The sequence below is a fragment of the Anomaloglossus baeobatrachus genome, chromosome 3, assembly GCF_048569485.1.
Source record: "Anomaloglossus baeobatrachus isolate aAnoBae1 chromosome 3, aAnoBae1.hap1, whole genome shotgun sequence".
In the NCBI taxonomy this organism is placed as follows: Eukaryota; Metazoa; Chordata; class Amphibia; order Anura; family Aromobatidae; genus Anomaloglossus; species Anomaloglossus baeobatrachus.
Window position 1 is genome coordinate 222740827 of NC_134355.1, and position 18791 is coordinate 222759617.

Consider the following 18791-nt stretch of genomic DNA (forward strand, 5'->3'; position numbering starts at 1 on the left):
AAGTGAAATGCATGCTCAATTGGGTTAAGATCTGGTGATTGACTTGGCCATTGCAGAATGTTCCACTTTTTTGCACTCATGAACTCATGGGTAGCTTTGGCTGTATGCTTGGGGTCATTGTCCATCTGTACTATGAAGCACCGTCCGATCAACTTTGCGGCATTTGGCTGAATCTGGGCTGAAAGTATATCCCGGTACACTTCAGAATTCATCCGGCTACTCTTGTCTGCTGTTATGTCATCAATAAACACAAGTGACCCAGTGCCATTGAAAGCCATGCATGCCCATGCCATCACGTTGCCTCCACCATGTTTTACAGAGGATGTGGTGTGCCTTGGATCATGTGCCGTTCCCTTTCTTCTCCAAACTTTTTTCTTCCCATCATTCTGGTACAGGTTGATCTTTGTCTCATCTGTCCATAGAATACTTTTCCAGAACTGAGCTGGCTTCATGAGGTGTTTTTCAGCAAATTTAACTCTGGCCTGTCTATTTTTGGAATTGATGAATGGTTTGCATCTAGATGTGAACCCTTTGTATTTACTTTCATGGAGTCTTCTCTTTACTGTTGACTTAGAGACAGATACACCTACTTCACTGGGAGTGTTCTGGACTTCAGTTGATGTTGTGAACGGGTTCTTCTTCACCAAAGAAAGTATGCGGCGATCATCCACCACTGTTGTCATCCGTGGACGCCCAGGCCTTTTTGAGTTCCCAAGCTCACTAGTCAATTCCTTTTTTCTCAGAATGTACCCGACTGTTGATTTTGCTACTCCAAGCATGTCTGCTATCTCTTTGATGGATTTTTTCTTTTTTTTCAGCCTCAGGATGTTCTGCTTCACCTCAATTGAGAGTTCCTTAGATCGCATGTTGTCTGGTCACAGCAACAGCTTCCAAATGCAAAACCACACACCTGTAATCAACCCCAGACCTTTTAACTACTTCATTGATTACAGGTTAACGAGGGAGACGCCTTCAGAGTTAATTGCAGCCCTTAGAGTCCCTTGTCCAATTACTTTTGGTCCCTTGAAAAAGAGGAGGCTATGCATTACAGAGCTATGATTCCTAAACCCTTTCTCCGATTTGGATGTGAAAACTCTCATATTGCAGCTGGGAGTGTGCACTTTCAGCCCATATTATATATATAATTGTATTTCTGAACATGTTTTTGTAAACAGCTAAAATAACAAAACTTGTGTCACTGTCCAAATATTTCTGGACCTAACTGTATGTTTTCAAAGGTGTCATTAACATAAATTTCTAATCAGATGTCAGTAACATCCCATCCAATCAATACAGGCAAAGAATTCAAACCATACATGTCCATAAGTAAAGTTATGAGTAAGAATGAGGAATGACAAGGAAGACGTATTGAACACAAAGAAAGAGTGTTGCAAAAAGCCATTGAAAGTCATGACATCAGCTGAAATCTATCAGTAATTATAAAGCAATCCTGCCATTTAGTGAAAAATATCAGCTAGTTCAACTGATGGCATTTAAAAGTTGTCACATTACCAAGGTGCCACACAAGAAACATCTCGTGACTGGTAAAACCAGTAAGCTATATCAAAACCTGTGTTAAAAATCAAACTGATGTTGATATGCCTGTTTGGGGTGGTGGAGGAAGAGTCCTGGGATCATTACATGACAATATTCCTCAGAGAGGCATTGTTTCTGGCTAGGAAATTAATAGCTCTGAGGTGGATGGGAGATTCGAATCCAACTGTGCGGTCCTGGGTTAAACTAGTCAATGCAACCATAGTCTATGAGCGGGTGGTATATTATAATAGGGGGTGCCAGGGAAAATTTAACAAAATCTGTGGTTTGTGGAATTCTTCTCCAGACACACTTGCGGAGGTTTGAGGGAGATTATGCGGATAATGGTGGTTCCCGCTAGATGTTGGGATATGAAACACTGTCCAATGGTATATTGAGACATAATAATGCAATGTGGCTGTTGTTGTTCTTTCTTTCTTCCTTTTTCTCTTCCTCTTTCTATCTTGTTTTCAAAATATGGTCATGCTGATAGTTAGAGCTCTTCTTATGCTCAATATAAAATTAGATATATATATGCAAATGATAAGAAGTATGGATAATAACATTGTTCTATGTTAAGTGCTAAAGATATTATGGACTTTATAAGACTGTTCATTGTTATATTTAAATATTACTATCTATATACTGAGCTATCTTTATATGGCAAATGTCAGTTGTACCATGTTTGAAATTGTTAATAAAACGAAGTTAAAAAAAAAAAATCAAACATTGGTTACAGAACAATTTTTACATGAATGAAAGTTACAGTGAGCACTGTTGGGGCCATAATCCGGAAGTGGAAAGAATATCATTTCACTATAAACCATCCACGACCATGTGCTCCCCACAAGATTTCTGAGCAAGAAGTGAAAAGATTAACAGAAAAGTTGTCCAATAGCCAAGAACTACCTGTGGAGAACTACAGAAAGACATGGAATCAGCACCTACAATTGTTTCAAATATAACCATAAGTAATGCACTCATCCTCCATGGCCTGTATACTCCATGCAAAACTACATTGCTTAAAAAAAAAAGTTTGTTCAAGCACATGTAAAGTTTGCTCATTGACATTCAGACAAGCCTGTGAAATTCTGAGAGAATATAGTCTGGTCAGATGAGACTAAAATTGAACTTTTTGGATGTCATAATACACACCATGTTTGCAGGCCAAAAGGCCTCCCCCTCAAAAACATCATACCAACAGTGAAGTTTAGAGGTGGGAAGGAACATCATGGTATGTTGCCGTTTTTAGCATATGGTACTGGAAAACTTCATATAATTAAAGGAAGACTGAACGTACAAATATGCCGAGACATTCTGCGATATTCCCACAGGACCACATTATGTGCAACAGATTAGCATTCTCTCGCCCACACCTAGGACAAACATCATCCATCCAGATCCCCATCTTATGCAATAGACTGGGGACCCTGTACACTCTATGCAACAAAAATAGCTGTGACAGTCGTTGCCTTTCAGAGACAGCAAGGCTTGGAGTCTGAGACAGGACCTTATCCCATTGCTCATCCGTCATAGGGCCTAAGTCCCTCTCCCACTTTTCTCTAGCTTGCAAAGGGAATTTGTTGAGGTACCTAGATAGCATCGCTGTATATAACCTACAAATAATACTGTATGAGCGGTCAGATGTCAGCAAGTCAGCAAGAGTGTCATTCCACTCTATACTAATGCTCATATGATGTTTCTGTGTCTCTTAGGCATACCGAAGTTGGAGGTATTGGTAGAAGAAACTGTGCAGTATCCCAAACCCAGCTTTTTGCTGGTCAAAACTTTTAAGTGTGTTATTTTGACGTATCTGAGACATTCAGAGGCACACCCCTACTCAGCCACATTCTCCAGCCCGGGAGTTTGTGCAGCTCTACTAGTCTGTGATTATGCCATAAGGACCAGTACTCTTGTTACTAAAGATATTACCAGCAACTCCTTCCCTCTATCCCACACCTTGTACAGCCATGCCAATATTGCATTTAGTGGTCTGTTTCTGGGAGAGGATCCTGTGTCCAAAAAAAAAAACGGGTGTCCCCATTTTGCAAGGCCCTTCACCAATTTGCCTCCAACGTCATATGCCTCATCCTTTCCCCATCCCCTAAAATGCTGCATCTGTGCTGCAACATAATAAATCCACGTGTTGGGGACTTCCAGATCCCCCTCCTCCTTCCCTCTCTGCATGATCTCAATACGAATTCAGTGCTGTTGTTTTATGCACAAGAGTTCCCGAAACAGAGTATTGATTTTGCGAAAAAATTTCCAATGGATCCATATTGGGGCATCGTAGAGAAGATACAGAAGTTTAAGCATCAGCACCATTTTTAGTAGGTTAGTTCGGCCAGTAAGTGACAGCGGGAGTCGACAGCTAGCATCTATCTTATCCCTAAACTGAATCAACACCATCTCCAGATTTTGAACATAATAATCTTGCGGTTGGGCACTAACCACTATCCCCAGATATTTAAATTTATCCACTGTCCAAATTGTCAACCACAGAGTAGCAAATTTAATGGGAGCGGATTAGGGATGGGTGATCACCAATCTTTGACTTAACAGCTATGGGATGGGGCAGGGGGGGTGGCTGTAAAATAAAGAATACAGTTAATAATAAACATTGTCATTATACTTACAGGTTCCGCAACCCGTCCTGCAGACTCTGTCTCCCGCTGCTTCTGCTGTCGAGTACGATCATCGCTGTGCCACCCGGTAACAAAATGACCTTCCGTGTCATCATAGCATGTGACCAGTCACATGTGATTGCTGTATTATCTCATTGGCTACAGACTTAGTTCACATGCTTATGATGTCATGCTAGGTCCTGTCAGTGCATCTCGCCGGTACGTGGTGCTCGCCCAAGCATCTCAGTACTCAGAATACTCGGTGAGCACCGTATAGCGGTGAGATGATTGGGCACATGCTCGGCTCCCTGTCCCTGCATGTCGGCTCTCTTTACAGAGTCAGCCCACATGCAGGGATTAGCTGCCACAGCCGGTGAATCGTGTCGCCAGTAATCAGGTGATAGGAGATCACCGTTGCTATAGTAACTTGCCCGTCAGGTTACTGTGGCAGTGGTGACGTCACCGCTTACCAACCCGCAGCCTCTGCTCACTCGAGTGATTACACAGCACAGGGGAGCAGCAGCATTCTTTCTCCCCTGTGCTGTCTGATATAGCAAAGCTATATATGTTGAAGAAGACAGAAGACCAGGATTGTGGAGGGGTGAGAGGGAGTAATAAAGATGGAGTCTCTAAGTGTGTCTGTGTATTTGTTTATAATAAAGTATATTTTCTCTGTGTGGTGTCTTTTTTTAACCCTTTATTGGAGATTCTTAATGGCCGGGTCAAATTTGGTCTGACATTAAGAATCTCGGGCTTAATACTAGCTGGTAAAACAAAGCTGGTATTAACCCCGTATTACCCAGCGTGCCACCCGGCACCAGGGTCGCTGGAAGAGTTGGATAGAGCGCCATAAGTTGGCGCTTCTATGAAAGCACCATTTTCTGGGACGGCTGCTGACTGCAATTTGCAGCTGCGAGGGACCAGAAAGCTTGCGCCATCTTGCACTGCGGATTCCAATCCCCAGTTGCCTAGTTGTACCTGGCTGGACACAAAAATTGGGCGAAGCCCACGTCGTTGTTTTTTTTAATTATTATTTCATGAACTTAATGAAATAATTATAAAAGGGCTTCCCTATATTTTTGATCCCCAGCCGGGTACAAATAGGCAACTAGGGGTTGGGGCAGCCCGAACCTGCCTGCTGCACCTGGCTAGCATTCAAAAATATGGCAAAGCCATTTTTTTCTTTAGTTTTTGGGCAAAAAACTTAAAAGCTTCCCTGGATTTTCCATTGCTAGTAAAGTTAACAGCAAGCACTGGAGGTTAGCAGCCAGTAACTGATTGGATTACTCTTGGCAATAGAAAATGTAGCGGGAGCCCACTCCATTTTTTTAATTATTTTTTTAAGTAACTAAAAAAAAAATGTGCTTCCCTGTATTTTGATTGCCAGCCAAGGTAAAGCCAGGCAGATGGGGGTGGCAACCCGTATAAATAATTTTAAAAAAATGACGTAGCGCTCCGCAGTATTTTTGATTATCAGCACAGATAAAGCGGATGGCTACGGGCTGCCACCCCCATCTGCCTCGCTTTTCCTACCTGGTGATCAAAATACAGGAAAGCCCTTTTTAAAAAAAAAAATAAAAAAATGTGTGGGCTCCCGCTGTATTTTGATCGCCATTCAAAAGCCAGGCGGCTGGGATCCTCGGCAGCCCACAACCGCTTCTGGAAATGGCGCATTGTTTCTTATCGCCATTTCCAGGCGCTTTGCCCGGCTCGTCCAGCGGCCCTAAGGTGGTGGCACGCTGGGTAATAAAGGGGTTAATACCAGCTTTGTATTGTCAGATAGAGGTGGAGGAAGGTTGAACTAGATGGACCTAGGTATTTTTTCAACCTAAGTAACTATGTAACTATGTAAGATGGTACTAGGACCGAAATTCATTTCTAGGAAACAGTAAAAAAAAAACACAACACAGACAACATATTTTTTTTATTGGAAATAAAACAAAAAAACACTTAGAGATTTCATCGTTATTTTAAAACAATCCTTAGTCAGACGTAATCCAGAGGTAGAGCCATGTCAGCTTCATCACTCTGTACAGACACAGTCTATACACAGTGAGGAGCACAGAGCCAATCAGCTCTGCTACATCGCTCTCTACAGAGCGAGATGCAGGCTGACAGTGAGGGGATGATTGCATCACCCCACACCTGACAATCTCCGGACAGGAGCACTTCAGCTGCATGGAAACACATGCAGCCGACCCACTCCTGTGGGGAGATTGTGCCCCGTGATGTGACACTTGTACAGTGACAATGAAAGTTCAGTGACCAGGACCTATGATGACATCATAGTTATGTTACCAGTCTGTAAGCCAATCAACATTCACACCAGACGGTCACATGCTATGATGTCATTTAAGGTCCTGCAAGTCACTGCTGGTTACCGGTGGCACAGCACTGATCAGACTCAGAAGCAGGAGCTGCCGGGAGTCTGCAGGACACGTTCTGGGATCTCGAAGTATAACAACAATGTTTTTTAATTCTGTGCTTTCTTTTTTTTTTTTTTTTTACAGCCCATGATGACCCGCTCTTGATCTCGACCCGATCTGTAACACGAGCTTCCCAGGAGAGCTCGTGGTCAGGATTGTGTACACGATCACTATGTGGTCGGTACGATCCCTGATCTTTACAGATCGGGTTCGCCTATCCCTAGAGCGGAGCTCTAGGGAGCAGGGCTGGCTTCTCCCAGTTTATTAGGAGCCCCGAGGTACCTGCCAAATTTTTTAATAATACTAATTGCAGGGCCCACTGATGCCCCCACCTCCCTAAGATACAGTAATAGATCGTCTGCATAGAGGCAAACCTTTTGCTCCAGACCCGACCTCAACCCTTTTACATCAACGGATGTGCGAAGCATAGCCACTAATGGTTCAATTGCCACTGCAAACAATAATTGAGAGGACAGCCCTGTCTCATGCTCCTGGCCAGATTAAAGGACGATGAGGTAAAGCCTTTAACCTGAATCCCGGCCACTGGAGTTGCATATAGCAATTTAACCCAGCCTATAAACATAGAGCCCAGACCAAATTTCCCCAAAACTGCCATAATAAATTCCATTCAATACTATCAAAGGCCTTGGCTGCATCCAATGACAGGACTTCCCTCTCTCTATTTCTCCCTCAGAACTAAGTTGCATCCCCAGAAATAAATGTTGCAGATTGATGGAGGTGGATTTATTAGGGATGAATCTGGTCTGGTCCTCATGATTCACTGATGTGATAACCCGGGACAGTCTATTGGCTAATATTTTGGCAACTAATTTAATGTCTAATGTGAGAAGCGAGATGGGGCGGTAGGAATCAGGTGTGGCCGGATCCATCCCAGGTTTCAGAATCAGGACAATAATCGCCTCCTTCATGGATGCAGGTAGGAACCCTTGCTCCTCAGCATCTCTGAACACACCCAAGAGTCTTGATAGCAGCAGATGAGTGTACAATTTGCAAAATTCCCCTGGGAGACCGTCTGCACCTGGGGCCTTGTCATTTTCAATCTGACCAAGCTCCTTCTCTCACTCCTCTAGATCTATATCTCTATTAAGTAATTCTCTCTCACTCTGACAAGCTGATAACAGAGAGAATAGCGGAGATGGGTTTTAAGAACCGCGCCAGAGATCCAGATGTAAACTTGATCAATGTATATTTTATTTCGGCATAGGTCTACGCGTTTCTGGGGTCTCAGCCCCCTTCTTCAGGACCAGCAAGCACAAGATACAAAGAATCTGCAGAGTACCATGTATACAGACAATATATACCCAGTGGAGAATCAAAAGAACCGCCCTCAAAAGAAAAAAATCGGCGGGAAAAAACATCCACCCCTGCAAGGAGTGACGTGGTCCGGTGAAAAAACCAAAGAAAATGAACTATATAAATAGCGACATTCTCTTTGTTGATAAAATGACCAATGTCAAACAAAAAAAATTAATTAAAATAATTAACATGAAAAATACGTCATTGTTGAATAAAAATATATATAACCATACATATTTATGTGTTTATTTGTGTCCCAGAATATATTAGCAATTATACTGCGGTGAGAGGGTATAGAACCCACACCTAATTTTGGCCATCAATCTTCTTGAGGACCAGGAATTGTGAAGCGGTGAGTCCACACAACCAGACAGGTGTGCGGTAGAAAGTTCATGATCTGATGAAAGGTGAAAAACCATAGAGAAGGAATTAATAAAAATTATAATAAATAAGAAAAATATGAGAAAATCTATTCCAATATTAATTTAAGTACGGAATGGATATTGGTGTAAAAAAAACCAAAAACATTGGTCATTTTATCAACAAAGAGAATGTCGCTATTTATATAGTTCATTTTCTTTGGTTTTTTCACCGGACCACGTCACTCCTTGCAGGGGTGGATGTTTTTTCCCGCCGATTTTTTTCTTTTGAGGGCGGTTCTTTTGATTCTCCACTGGGTATATATTGTCTGTATACATGGTACTCTGCAGATTCTTTGTATCTTGTGCTTGCTGGTCCTGAAGAAGGGGGCTGAGACCCCAGAAACGCGTAGACCTATGCCGAAATAAAATATACATTGATCAAGTTTACATCTGGATCTCTGGCGCGGTTCTTAAAACCCATCTCCGCTATTCTCTCTGTTATCTGCCATTCGGGGTGCTGCTGCCTTTGATCGACATATGCGGTTACAGGAGTTGTGCCTTTCACAACTCCATTAGGTGAGTAGGATTACTCTTATTACACCCCCTGTTATCAGGGTAAGACCCTATGCGCTTTTTGCCCACAGGTTTCCTGCTTATAAATTACTCTGACAAGCTGGGGAGAGGAATCTCCTCTAGAAAGTCCTAAAGTTCTTTATCTCTAAAGTGTGACTTAGAGAAATCTAGCTGAATATAAAACTGTCACATGGCCAAACCAAGATATTCTTATTAAAAAATCTGCTGTCATCTACCAAGATGATGAAGATGAAATGAGGGTGGACATTTCAGCAAGACGATGATACCAAACACACAATCAATAAAACGCAGTTAATTTCAGAGAAAATACAGTTTATAAAATGGCCCATCCAATCACAATTTCAATCAAAATTTATGAAAGAAACTGAAGCTCAGAGTTCATAAACGTAGCCCACGTGTACCTTGAGGATTTGAAGAGTGGGTGGAAGAAAGGGCCAAAATCAGACCTGAGCAATGAATGTGACTAGTTTCTGTACCCAAGAGGCATTTTAATGCTGTCATCAACAACAAAGGATTTTGTATGAAGTATTAACCTCTTACCGCCAAAGACTATTTTTTCATTCCTGACCAGGCCAAATTTTACAATTATGACCAGTGTCACTGTTGCACTTACTGAGGAGCAGCGGGCATCTGGGGGTGGACCCACTGGACCATGCACCGGACTCCCCCGAGGAAGCGACCAGCAGTGAACCCCTATACAGGATTGTGTGGCGCTTCCAACAGAGGACCTAAATGCATGGCAGCCAGGGACCAGAGGGGGCAGTCTTTACGGACTGATAAAGTCACAATGTCCAGTACAGGAGACTGAAATTTAGTGGCACCAATGTGGAGGCTGAGATGAGACGGCACTGAGTAATAAGTTAAGTCAGGACAAGACAGCACTGTGGTGAAGGCTCCGATGCGGTGACAGTCAGTAGATGGCTCAGACGGATGGCATTGCGGTAAAGGCTCTGTTGTGACAGCACACAGGCAATGGAGGTGAGCAGGCTCTAGGATGAGACACAGGTTAGTAACAAGAGACTGGGGCCGGGACTAAACACAATAACAAACTGGGACCTGAGAACTAGCAATGTGGAACAGACAACGTTGCTCAGGCGCCTGCTGTCAGGGCAGGCAGACTTAAATACCCTTTAGGTAACAGGTGACTTCTGAGGTCACATCCAGGTAATGGGACGCTAGCCCTGTAAGAAAGGGGGCATGGCGGTGTATGCACCCTAGGAGCACAAACTGAAGTCTTGTGTGTGGCCTGGAAGCAGGAAGAGGTTGCAGCAGATTCCAGGACAGAAGCAGAGTGCACGGCCCGGGAGTGTGAGGAGACCGTGGCAGGAGCTGGAGCAGGCGAGGAGGCTGCGGGGCAGGTGAGAGGAAGGACACCACCACCGGAGGCTGAGAGCAGTAGCACGTGTGGGAGCCACGCTGAAACCGTGCAAGTGAGAGGAGGAGGCTCCCCAGACCGGGATCAGACGGGGATGGGCGCTACAGTCACTGTATGTGGTAGTAACTCTCAAATGCTTCAGCGGATCCCAGTGATTCTGGGACTGTTTTTTTCGAGACACATTGTTAGTTCATGTTAGTAGTAAATTCAAGTTGAAAAATTTTATTTGTGAAAATATTGGAAATTTATCCAAAATGTTGAAAATTTCTCAATTTTCAAACTTTTAATTTTTATGTCTTTAAACCAGAGTTATATCACACACAATAGTTAATAAATAACTTTTCACATGACTACTTTACATCAGCATCATTTTTGAAAATTATTTTTTTTTTTGTTAGGAAGATAAAAGAATTCTACATAGTTTTAAAAGTTGTCAGGTTCAGTTATGAAATGAGCCATTTCTTAATGATTTTGACCTCCTGAATTCAAATCTGACTATTAATATTTTTATTTGACTCGTTTTTTATGACATCAGAGTTTTCTTTTTACTGCTACATATAATTAATGCATAAACATTTCAGTACTTAAGTTTATTTCATGGCTGTGAAGGGGTTTTGGCAAATACGTAAATATATACGCCATGGTAATCACGCAGGCACAGGGGCTGTGCACATGTTATAACGGCTGGCAGTTTGGCATAAGTTATAGCGGAGCTCTCGGTGTCAAAGCCAGAGATGGTTCCCGTGCCACCCCTTTCTGTTTAATCCAATAAATGCCTCAATCAATAGTGATCGCAGCATTTAGGAAGCTGGGAGGGGAGTGCACTGTGGAGACACGGGGCTCAGTGTGTGCTCTCATCCGCTGGCCCAGCCGCCTTTAGAAAGACAGCATGGCCCAGGGCTCATCCCAACTGAACGCACAACCTCCTTAACCGTGGGCGGAACACTACTCAGACAACACAGGGTGAGGGAATCACAATATTAAGACTTTATTGGATCCTCAAACAATTAACGGCACATAACACATAACCAGCAAAACACAAATGTAACAGGCAACAGAGTCTCACCCTTCTGCTGGCTCACCAGGGATTAGAATGTCCGTGCTTCAGAGTTTCCAGGGCTACTTACTCCAATTCAATAAAGAAAAAACAAAAAGCCAGCACTAAATGTGCACTTCAGCACTAAAAATTCCAAACTGTACTTATTATAAAAATTTTGAGATTTTTGGCAAAAAAATGCAATTTCTTAAGCTACCCCGCCACATCACGGCAAATCTCATTTGGGGCAGTCCTACACTAAAATATTTTTATAAAATGTGCCATACGGCTTCACATATGAATAGTAGAACTGCTCTTAGCAGCACTCACCTGGTCTATTTCAATCCCGTACCCATGACCGAGTCATGGCTGTGGGCAGGACCGGTCCAAGCAAATGCTGCATGAAGTAAATGACCTGTGGACAGGGCCTGATGATTGAGTGTGAACAGTCACCAACCGCCAAAATCTAGACAGGTGGAATACATCCCAGATTGGGGTGCATAGCAAGGTGGGGGTCAGCGACCGACCAATTCAATAAAGAAAAAACAAAAAGCCAGGACTAAATGTGCACTTCAGCACTAAAAACTGTGGATATGGTCTCCAATCGGAACCGGAGTCCCTAGATTGAAGCCATGTAGCCAAGTGATCCTCTAGTCGGAGCCAAAGTCCCTAGACCAAGTCCACAAGGTATCTGCCCCTATTGGATTGGTTGTACAAGGTTGCTTCTCTTATTGGATGAATTTCAAGCTGCATGGATAATTTTCATTTAAATAATGTGGATAGAAAGACTGAGGATATCTACATGTGGTCTGGAATGCACAGACTAGACAATGGTCACTGAGGTAATTTACATTAGATTAGCAATACACAACTACAATGAATGCTCAGAGGGTCTGGTCCCAAACAATAGTTTAGCAAACATGAGTTAACACACAGAAGAACAATACGTCTGGCTGAATTTTAAGAAACTTTAACCCATGCTAGGCATTGGGTGTCCATGTCGTCACATTCCTCCACCTTTTTAATATTAACCAGACAGGATGGGCTTCCGATCATCCTTCTCCTCTTGACGGCATTGTCCTTTTTAATGGTGAGGTCAGCAACAGAGGCTTGCATCTGTACACCTCCCCCAGGTTGAGCAGCCATATAGCAGACAAGCACTAAGGTGGGGTCCGTGAGTTGGGCTTCCCTGAATTCCTTGTGATCTATCTCCCCCCAGTCAATGGCCACAGTTGGGTCTGAGGTACTCACATTCGTTGCATCTGAGGAGGCTGAAGATTGAGGAGGAGGGTTCCCCTTGGATGGGTTGGTAGAAACATCTGCGCAAGGATGGTGTTTGGCTTGGCTGCGGGTGATGGCGGTAACAAACTGGCTGGATAGTCTTTGTCCTAGGTCATTCTCCAAAATGACTGGTGTGAGCTGGTAATCCACAAGCCCCACTTTCACTTCCCTATGGGTGATAGGGCGCAAGTAATGAAATTGGGGGTGGTACGGGGGGAAGGGTTAGGACAGTTAATACAGTAAGCAGGAATACAGGTACAGAGTCATACGTAACGTGCATGTACACTAATGCCCGAAGCCTCACAAATAAGGTGGAGGAATTAGAATTAATATTGTTGGAAGAAAATTATGATATAGTGGGCATATCAGAGACATGGCTGGATGAGAGCTATGACTGGGCTGTTAATTTACAGGGTTATAGCCTATTCAGGAATGACCGTACAAATAACCGAGGGGGAGGTGTGTGTCTATATGTAAAATCATCCTTAAAACCCATCCTGCGTGACAACATATGTGAGGGTACTGAGAATGTAGAGTCCCTATGGGTGGAGATAAGGGGGGGGAGAATGAATAATAATAAAATACTGATAGGGGTGTGTTATAAGACGCCGAATATTATGGAAGAGGTAGAGAATCTCCTCATAAAGCAAATTGATAAAGCAGCGAGTCTCGGAGAGGTAATTATTATGGGGGACTTTAACTATCCTGATATAAATTGGGGAACAGAAACTTGCAGTTCTAGCAAAGGAAATAGATTTTTGATAACAGTGAAAGATAATTACCTTTCACAAATGGTACAGGACCCCACAAGAGGGGGAGCACTACTAGACCTTGTACTAACCAATAGGCCAGACCGCATATCAAATATACAAGTTGGGGGTTACTTGGGGAATAGTGATCACAAAATAATAAGTTTTCATGTATTCTTTAGTAAGATGTCTAGTAGAGGGGCTACAAGGACACTAAACTTCAGGAAAGCAAATTTTAAACGGTTGAGAGATGATCTTAGTGCAATAAACTGGGATGAAGTACTAAGTAATAAAAGTACACAAAGCAAATGGGAGACTTTTATGAGCATCCTGAATAGGGCTTGTGCAGAAAATATACCCTATGGGAACAAACATGCTAGAAATAGGAAGAAACCCCTATGGCTAAATAGAGCTGTAAGGGAAGCAATAAAAGAAAAACAGAAAGCCTTAAAAGAATTAAAGAGGGTAGGTAGTGATGAGGCATTATATAATTATAGAAAATTAAATAAAATTTGTAAAAAGCAAATTAAGTTAGCTAAGTTTGAGACAGAGAGACTCATTGCGAGAGAAAGTAAAAATAATCCTAAAATATTCTTTAACTACATAAACAGTAAAAAACTGAAAAGCGATAGTGTTGGCCCCCTTAACAATAGTCTTGGTGAAATGGTGGAAGGGGATGAGGGTAAAGCTAACCTGCTGAATGACTTTTTTTCTACGGTTTTTATACAAGAAAATGCCATGGCAGATGACATGACCAGTGATACCATAAATTCACCCTTGAATATTACCTGCTTAACCCAGCAGGAAGTACGCCGCTGCCTCGAAATCACTAAGGTTGACAAATCTCCGGGCCCGGATGGCATACACCCCAGAGTACTACAGGAATTGAGTTCTGTGATAGATAGACCATTATTTTTAATCTTCTCAGATTCCTTAATAACAGGGTCGGTACCGCAGGACTGGCGCATAGCAAATGTGGTGACAATATTCAAAAAGGGGACAAAAACTGAGCCGGGAAATTATAGGCCGGTAAGTTTAACCTCTACGGTTGGTAAAATCCTTGAGGGTTTCTTGAGAGATGCTATACTGGAGTATCTCAAGAAAAATAACCTTATGACAGAGTATCAACATGGGTTTATGAGGGATCGATCCTGTCAAACTAATTTGATCAGCTTCTATGAAGAGGTAAGTTCAAGCCTGGACCAGGGAAATGCAGTGGATGTTGTGTTTATGGACTTTTCAAAAGCTTTTGATACGGTGCCACACAAAAGGTTGGTACATAAAATGAGAATAATGGGGATAGGGGAAAATATTTGTAACTGGGTTAAAAACTGGCTCAGTGATAGGAAACAAAGGGTGGTTATTAATGGTACGTAATCGGACTGGGTCTCAGTTCATAGTGGGGTACCACAGGGGTCAGTATTGGGCCCGCTTCTTTTCAACATATTTATAAATGACCTTGTTGGGGGCATGCGGAGTAGAATTTCAATATTTGCAGATGATACTAAACTCTGCAGGGTAATCAATACAGAGGAGGATAATTTTATATTACAGGGAGATTTATGTAAATTGGAGGATTGGGCTGAGAAGTGGCAATTGAAGTTTAATGTAGATAAATGTAAGGTCATGCACTTGGGTAGAGGAAATAACATTTATGATTATGTACTTAATTGTAGAACACTGGGTAAAACAGACACAGAAAAAGACTTGGGTGTATGGGTGGATGGTAAACTTCACTTTAGTGGACAGTGTCAGGCAGCTGCTGCCAGGGCTAATAAAATAATGGGATGTATTAAAAGAGGTATAAGTGTTCATGAAAAAAATATACTTCTACCTCTGTACAAGTCACTAGTGCGACCGCACTTAGAATACTGTGTACAATTCTGGTCACCGATATATAAGAAGGACATAGCTGAACTGGAGAGGGTGCAGAGAAGAGCGACCAAGATTATTAGAGGAATGGGTGGGCTGCAATACCAAGACAGGTTATTAAACTTGGGGTTATTTAGTTTGGAAAAACGAAGGCTTAGGGGGGATCTAATCACAATGTATAAATATATGAGGGGACAGTACAGAGACCTTTCCAAAGATCTTTTTACACCTAGGCCTGCGACTAGAACACGGGGGCATCCGCTACGTCTTGAGGAAAGAAGGTTTAATCATAATCACAGACGAGGATTCTTTACTGTACGAGCAGTGAGACTATGGAACTCTCTGCCGCATGATGTTGTAATGAGTGATTCACTACTAACATTTAAGCAGAGCCTGGATGCCTTTCTTGAAAAATTTAATATTACCAGTTATGTATATTAGATTTTACGACAGGGTATTGATCCAGGGATCTAGTCTGATTGCCGGATGTGGAGTCAGGAAGGAAATCTTTTCCCAATTGGAACTTGTTTGCCACATTGGGGTTTTTTTTGCCTTCCTCTGGATCAACATGTTAGGCTACGGGTTGAACTAGATGGACTTAGAGTCTCCCTTCAACCTTAAAAACTATGATACTATGATACTATGATGATACTATGATATCCGAAACAACAGGCTTGGTGGAGCCATCTATGAACCCCACTTCAACTTCCTCCTGGCTAGTCCCCGAAACAACAGGTGTGGGGAGGCTGTCCATAAGCTCCATATGGACCTCTTCCTGGTCAGACCCCAAAATATCAGGGGTGGGGATGCTGTTCATAAGCTCCACATCAGCCTTGCTCTGGTCAGTCTCCACAATGACAGGTATGGGGAGGCTGTTCACAAGTCCCACATCGATCACTTCCTGGTTGGTCCCCAAAATATCAGGGGTGGGGATGCTGTTCATAAGCTCCACATCAGCCTTGCTCTGGTCAGTCTCCACAATGACAGGTATGGGGAGGCTGTTCACAAGTCCCACATCGATCACTTCCTGGTTGGTCCCCAAAATAGCAGGTGTGGGGAGGCTGTCCACAAGTCTCACATCAACCTCTTCCTGGTCATTTCCCAAAATAACTGGTGTGGGGACGGTGTCCATAAGCTCCACATCAGCCTTGGTCTGGTCAGTCTCCACAATGACAGGTATGGGGAGGCTGTTCACAAGTCCCACATCGATCACTTCCTGGTTAGTCCCCAAAATACCAGGTGTGGGGAGGCTGTTCACAAGCTCCACCTCAACTTCTCCCTGGTCGGTCCTTAGTTCCAACTGCACACATGCCAGAGGGATGTCCGAGCGCTGGCCCCCAGCAAGGGTGATGGTCACTTGGCAGCCAGGTAAATGATGTTCTGTGGGAACAATATCTGGGCTGACCAGGGTGATAGAAGATTCAGTGTTTCGAAGTTCCTGAGCCTGTATATCACCGACCTTGACCGTCTGGATGTGGGGATGGAGGTCGGCTGGTGTACGGTGTCCGGCCTGCCGTAGGGTGTGGACTGGGTAAACCACTGCCTCAGCTATTGGTGTTTCTCGGGAGTAGCATTCCTCAGGTCTCGTTGGTTCATCTCGGCATATGTTCACTGGTATAACAGTGCCGTAGATTGGGCAAGTCACAGGCCCTGTTTGTAGACCTTTATTTCGGTGCAGCTTCTGCTGGGTAGCGGGACCATCCTTCTCGAGCGGCTGGTGTTAGCAGTACGGCAGCTGGAACACCATAAACATATTCCAGAACACAAGCCCCCTCTTCTCTTGAGGATTTAGGCCCCAATGCAACCAACAATGCTGTGGCTTGGGCCATTTTGGACCAAGTTGATTCCCGATTGTCACTAGATCCATGATGTGGCACTTAGTTTAAATCCTCTGGGTCAATATCGGTGGGATCCTCATCGTCGTCTGCATCATTCTGGGCATCCCAATAGAATAGTCAATCTTTAGCCTCTGGCAGAGATCCTGTAGCATCCATTTACTGCTGCGGTCGTAACTCCTCTCTGGTCCTTCTCCCATGGCTGAGCTGGTGGGGTTGGACATGGCAGCGTCCGAAACCTGAATGCCTCCCCTATGGCCTGCTGGGTATGCTTATGTGCCTCCCTGGTTGTTGAGCCCTGGACGGAGTCTGCGAACACCAGTCCTCTGCAGCTCCCCTGGGTAAACCAGGCTGAGTAGTATCCCACTGCTGCCACCAATTGTGGAGACATGGGGCTCAGTGGGTGCTCTCGTCCGCTGGCCCAGCCGCCTTTAGAAAGACAGCATGGCCCAGGGCTCATCCCAACTGAACGCACGACCTCCTTAACCATGGGCGGAACACTACTCAGACAACACAGGGTGAGGGAATCACAATATTAAGACTTTATTGGATCCCCAAACAATTAACGGCACATAACACATAACCAGCAAAACACAAATGTTACAGGCAACAGAGTCTCACCCTTTTGCTGGCTCACCAGGGATTAGAATGTCCGTGCTTCAGAGCTTCCAGAGCTACTTACTCCAATCAAGCAGCACCCCGCTTTCGGCGGGCACCCACCGAGAAGGGAATAGCGCCAGATTTAGGAAGCTGTGTGAGGTCTGCAAAGTCTGTAGCTAGGTGACCAAATTGTCCCAACCTGGGTTTCTTCCTTAAGTAGTCTCTGGTATGATGATATAATCCTGGCAGCCGGAGTCGAAATCCCTAGACTGTGGATATGGTCTCCAATCGGAACCGGAGTCCCTAGATTGAAGCCATGTAGCCAAGTGATCCTCTAGTCAGAGCCAAAGTCCCTAGACTGAGTCCACAAGGTATCTTGGTCCTGATCCCCTAGCCAGCTCCTAAGAGCTTAGACTGGATCATGCAACATCCATCAACCAACTGGTGACTTAAATAAGTCCCTCTTTTATAGCCATAGCCTTCCCTTTGTATATACGGTGCCCTTATCGGATTGGTTGTACAAGGTTGCTTCTCTTATTGGATGAATTTCAAGCTGCATTGATAATGTTCATTTACATGATGTGGATAGAAAGTCTGAGGGTTTTTACATGAAATCTGCAAGTCACAGACTAGACAATGGCTACTAAGGTAATTTACATTAGATTAGCAATACACAACTACATTACAATGAATGCTCAGAGGGTCTGGTCCCAAACAATAGTTTAGCAAACATGAGTTAACACACAGAAGAACAATACGTTTGGCTGAATTTTAAGAAACTTTAACCCATGCTAGGCATTGAGTGTCCATGTCGTCACATGCACTTCCTCTCTCACCCAATCAAAACCTCCCACAACGTGATTACGGGGACCCGGTCATTGCCAAGTCGTCATGACGACCTTTGGGTTAGCCAAATTAGACCTTGCCAGGAGCATGGTCTAAGAAGCTTGTGTCAGTGCCTCACTGACAGGTAAAGTGTATTGCAACATTATCATCCCCTTTTTCCTCAAAAAAACAAGCTATCAGTAGAAAAATAAAAAAACTATACACTTCTAAATTCAGTGATGCAAAATACCTTTATTTTGTAAAATAAAAAAAAAACATTTTTTTTGGTATGTTGGTAGCCAAACTTAAAAAAATAAACTATATAAATCTGGTGTCGGTGAGATCATACTGACCTCCAAACT

The 18791-nt window shown here is 43.5% G+C and overlaps 1 protein-coding gene across 6 annotated transcripts in view; it reads left to right on the plus strand.

Moving 5' to 3' along the window:
- LYST (lysosomal trafficking regulator) overlaps positions 1-18791 on the plus strand; it is a 1763279-nt gene that overhangs the window by 896642 nt on the left and 847846 nt on the right. The window lies entirely within an intron of this gene.